Below are 7,289 nucleotides of genomic sequence, written 5' to 3'. Positions count from 1 at the left end.
AGGCTAGAGACGGCCTTATTAGGTGTATTAATACTACGTAGCTAACCTATAGCGTACTTAAATAACCGTAAAAGGCGGTCCTTAATATTACTAGTATTCTAAATACTATTATACCTATATATACACTATATCTCTTAATCTATAATTAGACTAATAAAGTGATTCTTAAAGTAATAAATAATAAGGATAAAACGGCTCCTCTTAATACGGTTAATTTCCCTAAGTAGTTAAGGGGAGTAGACTACTATACGGCTATTTAGCTCCTAGTAAGGCGTAATACTAATCTAGGCTATAGGACGGGTATCCCCCTATCTACGCTTAAGCATAGTATATATTATATCTTCTAGACTACCTCTTTTAAGCTATCTTATATTTATTAGGTTATAGTAAGTCCTAAAAGAAGACTATACTACCGGGTAAATATCTCCTAGTCTCTCGCTAAACGTGCTTATTATAGGAATATAAGGTAGTATTATATTAACCGTGGTAGCGTTAAGTTCACTATCTATAGCGTTCTTAAGAAGATATTAGACTACGCGTATATAATCTTTAGGCTATTAGGGGAAACCTATAAAGGGGGCGGCGTTATCGGGGATATTAAATAGACGATACGGTAGTCCTTATATAGGGAACACCTATCGGCTATTATTAGGCTTATTAATATAGCGGGGGCGCGTGGTTTTATTAATAGTAACGCGGGTAGCGGGAATAATATTAGCGGTAAGGATAGGACCGGCGGGAGCCGGCTCCTAGTAGTTAGTAAGGGATATAGATATTCTTAATATCTTTATTAGTCTAATTATAGTAATATATAGGCGGGGGGATATAGGAAAAATATATAAGGGTAGCGTCGGTAATAAATAGCGAAGAAATAGATAGGGGTAAGTTAGAAATAAACTTAATGATATAGAAAAAGAGAAAAAGAGAGGGAAAACGGGTTAACTAGAGTTAGTGATAGGGGATATATATCCTTTATCGATATCTAATATTTCTTGGTAGTGCCTCCCTCGCGAGACGAGCTTTAACTAGAGTTCCTATTACGGCTACTAGTTAAATAGGGTCGTGATTATTAAAGAAAGGGTAATCCTAATACTATTTATGGGTTTCGGATAAAGGTAACTTAGTGAATTAGGCGTGGGATCTAAATACGGAAGTCGGTTTATTATATAACCGATCTAATTAGACGAAAAGATTAGATAGCACCTTTTCTATTATACCTATAGTCGTAACTACGTGATAAAGCGATATAAGGAAGGTAATCGTGAATCACGCTTAAAGCCTAATCTTTCGGTAACTTAAAATAGGCTATTTATTTAACTACGCCTTCTGAAGTTAATAAAACTATAAATCGCTAGGCCACGTTACCTATCGTCGAGGGATATAAGGCGGAGGGCTGCTAGCTAGAGGCGTATCTTTTAGGCTCTACGTCTTTATATTATCTTATAACTCGATATCATGTTTTCCTATAAACTTCCTATTATTAATAATAATAATAAGATTATCGATATATCCGCTAAAGCTTTAATCACGGGGCTTAATAACCTTAGCTCTTATAAGCGTAAGAAAGCCGTGGCTTATTAAGAGTTAGTTTATCCTATACCGTGTTTCTAGTCTAAGACACGACTTATCGCGGGTATAGTTAATAAGTATAATATTTTTACGACGGTCTAAGATATAGTAGTAAGTTCTCTTTACGCTTCTTATTATATTACCCTGATTAGGGTAAGCTAATATTATGGATATAGGCAAACTCGTATTTTATTTGGTATAAAGTGGCTAGTAAAGGTGGTGTATCGTATATTAAGCTGGACTTCGTGGGCCAGGTTATCTAAGGTGACTCTAAGGCTATTATTATAGGCCGGGTATAGGATAGCCTGCTAAATCTCGCTAATAGAGACGTGGAATAGGAGTTATTTAAGAAGGTAAGGTCTAGTAATGGTTCGTCTCTATTTCGTCGCTATATGTTCGTGGCTAAGGACCTCGCTAATCCCTAGAGGGAGCATATTATAAAGACGGTAACCCGGGCTTACGTAGTTAGAGCCCTGATTATCTAAGGGTTCGGGGTTATTAATAAGGTGCTGTGTTAGTGCTATAAGGAATAGTGGTCGGCTATAAGTAATCGGGTTAATAATAAGATCACTTATCCTTTCTTCGAGTATATATCGCTTTAATATAATAATCGATTTCCGGATTATACTAACTGCTATTTTTATAAGACCGCTTACACGTATCGCGATAAGGGACTTCGGAAGCAGTTCTATTAGTCTAATTAGGAGGTCTTATAGCCGGATAGTAACTATATAGGTATTAGTTACGCTAATCCGTATACTAAAGACTTACTAGTATTATTATAGTCCGTATACGATAATAAGATATATCCACGGCTATCGCCTTAGTATAGTGTCTTCGTGGTAAGCACTATTATTTTATACCATAAAAGTGCTTAGCAGATATGGGATATTTATAAAGGAAAGGGTCTTAGACCGTGGGACTATATAATAGTATAGGTCCCTATATTAGCGTATAAATATAAGGACGACCTCGAGAAGTTCTGTTATACTATTTAGAATAACCTGATAAAAAGGGATTAAGAAAAGATAGTAGAGTGGTATTATATCCCCTTTATCTCTAAGGCTTAGGTTTAGCGGTATAAGTCGGAAGTATACGGCCCTAGTAACAGTAACTATAAAAGCGAGCCGGAGTAAGATATAAATAGGTAATTCGGGTAGTGATTACTATAATCAGGGTAACCTTAGTATAATTAGGATATTTTTATTTCGGTACGCGGCGTAAACGGGTAAAGGAAAGGTAGATAAATAATAAATATATTTAGTAGATATATCTTTACGGTATCCACTTAGTTAGTGCGTATAAATAGAAAATAGTAATAATAGAATATAAATAAAAGGAACTAATAAATAAAATAATAAGTGGAAGGGCGTGGAATAGGGTAATTAGGGTAATAAAGGGTAAATAAGGAAGAAATAGGAATAAGAGCGAGTTAAGGAGTCCTAAAAGTGGTGTTTTTATTTTAGGGGGTAATAGTTAGTTTTTAATAATAAGCAGATAGCGGTGCCTTATATATCCTTAGCCTTAATACTATACGTAAGACTCCTATTAAGTATAGTATTACCATAATTAGGTTAACTAGGTAGGAAGTAATAGTAGGGGATAAAGTATAAGGTCCTCGTATAGTCCTTATACTCACTTAGGTTAAAGTCAGGATCTCTAGGGATATAGACTTTAACTCTTCCCGATTATATCGCTTTCCTAAGCTCTGCTTCTAACCTTTTATAATACTCGCCTAGTAAGTCCCGAAGTCTCGCTAACTATTATAGAAGTGCGTTAATAGTCTAATTAGGGGAACCTGCGTCGTCTTAACGCTTATTATCCTCGGCCCTAGTATCTTTATTAGTGGATTTACTTAGGAGGAGGGGTGCTTTAACTAGCTCTTTATCGATAAGGATACCTCGGGCAGGGTACGTAATTATTAGTTCTCTACTATAGTCCCTTTCTAGTATCGTCTAGTCCTCCGGCTCCTAGTATCCGTCTTTATCCTGGATAAATTTCTTAAGGCGGTTAGCGGCAAAAGTAACGCCCTAGAGCTCTTCCCCTAATAAAGTCGATAATCTAAAGGTCTTATTATCCTAATTAGACGATATAATACGAAATAGGCTATTCTAATAATAGTCTAGCTTCTTATCGCGGCTTATATCGATAGCTAGCTTAGTATCGTATATAAGGATAAGGTTATTAACTTAGAGTCTTTACTTATATAGGGTCTTAACTCTTAAAAGGTTAATAGAGTCCGTCTTCTACTACTATTACTTATTAACTATATCGGTAGTAGTCCTCCGGTTAGCTTCTAATTAGGCTAAGGCCCTTAGGCGCAGTAATATCTCTTCTTCGGGGGTCTTAATACGGCCCTAGTTAAGCACTCTCTAAGTAAGGCAGGTTATCTTAATAGGCGTGATAGCCTTATAGCTATAAAGGAGGTAAAAGGGGGTCCTTCTAGTAGATACTCGGATAGTTATATAGTCCGCGAAAAGGATTATAGGCAGGATCTTATATAACGTACCGCGGTAAATCTTCTGCTAGATAGTAAGCGTGTAGGCGATAGGCTTATATCCTACCTTGTTTAGACTATTAGCGCGGGGGTAATAGGCAGAGATAACCTTACGCTTTATTAGGTACGCCCGATTTAGCTCGATTACGCTACCCTTATTCTTAGGACCTCCGTCTATAATAATATACTAGTATAGTCTATACCGGCAGATAACGTCTTCCTATAAGAAAGTCGCGACGGCTCGCGATATATTTTTCCGTAGTAGACGGGCTTTAACCTATCCCGTGAATATATATCGAGCTTTTACTAAGTAGTACCCGTTAAGATACTATATATCGAGACTTACCTATATAAAGGGGAGGGCTTATTAAGGGAGTTAGGTGGCTATTAAGGGATCTTTATATGCTTTACCTTTACGGCTCTAATACTCGGCGTATACTTTAATAACCTCCTTAGTCTGCTTATAAATCCCGTCCTAGGTGTATAGGGGGGTAAGCTTCTAGTATATCCGGTCCCTTATATAGTGGCCTGACTCGTCGTAGGCTTTCCTAATTAGGGTAACCTAAGTTTTTTTATTATTAATCCACCTTTTAGGAGTCGAATCTTTTTTAGTAACTCTTATTTATAGTAGACTATCCTTTATAAAAACGCGGGTCGATCGATCTTTAACGCGGCGGGCGTTATAAGGGTCTATTCTAAAGGGTATCCGTAGGCTTATTAAATATAAGGCCACTTATTAAGAGAACTGGCTTTAGGTAACGTCCGGGTCTAAAACGTCTTCGGCTAGGGTAGGGTTATTAAACCTCTTATCCGTATCTATAAGGAAGATTTAGCCGTTAATAAAGTCGTTAATATCTCCCTTTATAGCGTTATTAGCCTAATTAGATAGAGTAGCAGGTATCCTCGAAAGTCTATTAGCTATAGTATTCTTAGTTCCCTTAATATACTTAACTTCGAAGTCGAAGAGTTAGATCCAGGTAATCCACCAAGTAATAAATACACCGGGCAGGTCCGTGGTAGAACCACTAAGCTAGGATACTAAGGCTTAAGTATTTGTTTCTAGTATAAAGCGGACTCCGTAAAGATAGTTACGGAGTTAGCGAAGTACCTTTAATACTCCCCTTAGTTCTAGCTTACCAGCGTTATAAACCTTCTCCGCCGGGTTCTATCTACCGCTTTTATACCGGGTAATAGCTTTTTTCTTATCGATATACTAGCCTAAGATCCCGCCCTAGCCCTTAATATATATATTAACGATTACGTAGATAATACTAGCCCTTTTACTATACTTAATAGTAATTAAAACTAATATAGAGGTTAGGGTAACCTTAAGAGTATCTATAGCGTACTACTAAGGCTTACTCTATAAGAAGACGGAAGTCTTTTTTAGCAGGTCTATTAACGGCCCCGCGATAATAGTAAAGCGGTAGATCTAGATACGGTAAAAGGTAGCGAGACTAAGAAAAGAACGGACTTCGGAAATCATCCGGCACTTCTACCACTTAGTTAACTTAGCCACCTTAGCCTACTTAGCGGAACGGCTATCGGTTCCGTATATATAGCCTATAATAATAGCCGCTTTTTAATACTATTAGCTTTTAGCGCTAGCTATAGTGCCTTTAGCGAGCTCTATATTAAGAAGGACTTTATCGATATTACTAATATACTTAGCCACGTAGCGGCGAATTCTAGGTCTAATTAGGGTATCGTTATAAGTAGTAGTCGGCCCTTTAACCGCGATATCGTTAATAAAGGGTTAATAATACTAAGGAATAAGGTTATAAAGGATACGGGTTATAGTATATATAAACTAAGCCACTAAGTTAGTTACTTCTTATAGAAGGGTGTATATCCTAAAGAGTCCTAAAACCGTAGGGAAGGTCATTAAGTCCCTTAATTCCTTATTAAGGGTAACCTAGTTATAGCCGGAGAAGAAATCTAGAAAGGAAACTATCTTATATATACCGAAGTCCTTAGAAAACTCGTCGGCCCTAGGCGGGATAAAGGTATCGCGTAGGGTAATAGTATTAATTTTAGTAGCAGAGTTAATAAGGCGTATATTACTATCTTTCTTCTTTATAAGGAACCAGGGGTTTCGGTAGGCCGCGTGGCTTTCCTTAATAACCCCTTTATCCTTCCTATCTTTAATTATCTTAATAATAACAGACTCTAGGGCTCTTAGGATAAGGATCCCTTTCGCCTACTATATCTTATACGGAACCACCTTAATCTTTTACGGCGGGGTAACTCTAGGATTAAGCCTCCCGTATTCTTACTAATCCTATATAAGGGCTGCTTCACGGTTTAGGAGGGTCTTTATTAAAAGCTCCTTTTCTATAAATAGCAGATAGTCGGCAGAGTCTAAGATATCTTTAAGTCGCTTTTCCGTAAGTCTTAAGTAAAGGGTAATCTTAGAGAACTTTAGGGTAATCAGGCTAATAAAACGGTTATCTGCCTACTCCTATATATCCTCGGGGATTTCCGCTAAGATCTTATACTTCTAGAGAGGGTCGCCTTTAAGGACAGAACTATAGGATAGCGTGTCGTCTATAGGGCAAATCTTAAGGGCTTTCGGCTTATATATAGTATAGATAGCCTAATTAGGCTTATAGTATACCTCCTTAATTAGGTCTTAGTGCTTTCTTCTTTTTAGGGTCTATAGCTTCTTTATAGCTATTATAGCGGCGTTAGTAATACGCGTATCTTCGGCCCTTAAAGCTAATAACGCTAATAACTAATAAGACTTCCACGCTTCCGACTTAAAATTAGTATAAGTGATTTAGTATAAATTAGGCTAATTAGGGTAACTATAATAAGGATTTATAGAAAAATATAGTAGTAAAGGAAGAAAACGGTGTTTACGGTGTTATCGGGCTTCTTTATCGTATTTCCTATACCCTCGGCCCTAATTCCGTGGTATCGCCCTTAAGGCCACGTATACCCTTAGTAAAAGTGGCTTAATCTCCTTAAAGAATATAAAGGCTATTAGAGACGCTATATTAGCGTCCCCGATTATATATTAAATCTTATCGCCCTCCTTTAGAATATCCGAAGGGTAATAATTAGCCTTTTCCTTAATAGATAGTAAGGTAGCGGCCCTAAGCTAATAGGTAGGGTCGCTATCCTAGAGCTAATATTAATTAGCCTAATTAGACCGATCTTTATCGATCCGACGCCTCTTATTAGCCTCGTAGTTCGGCTAGCTCTAGTTCCTTAGTATCTC

Source organism: Sodiomyces alcalophilus (assembly GCF_042370955.1).
Source record: "Sodiomyces alcalophilus JCM 7366 unplaced genomic scaffold ACRALscaffold_3, whole genome shotgun sequence".
Classification (NCBI taxonomy): Eukaryota; Fungi; Ascomycota; class Sordariomycetes; order Glomerellales; family Plectosphaerellaceae; genus Sodiomyces; species Sodiomyces alcalophilus.
Note: the sequence above shows the minus strand (reverse complement) of the source record.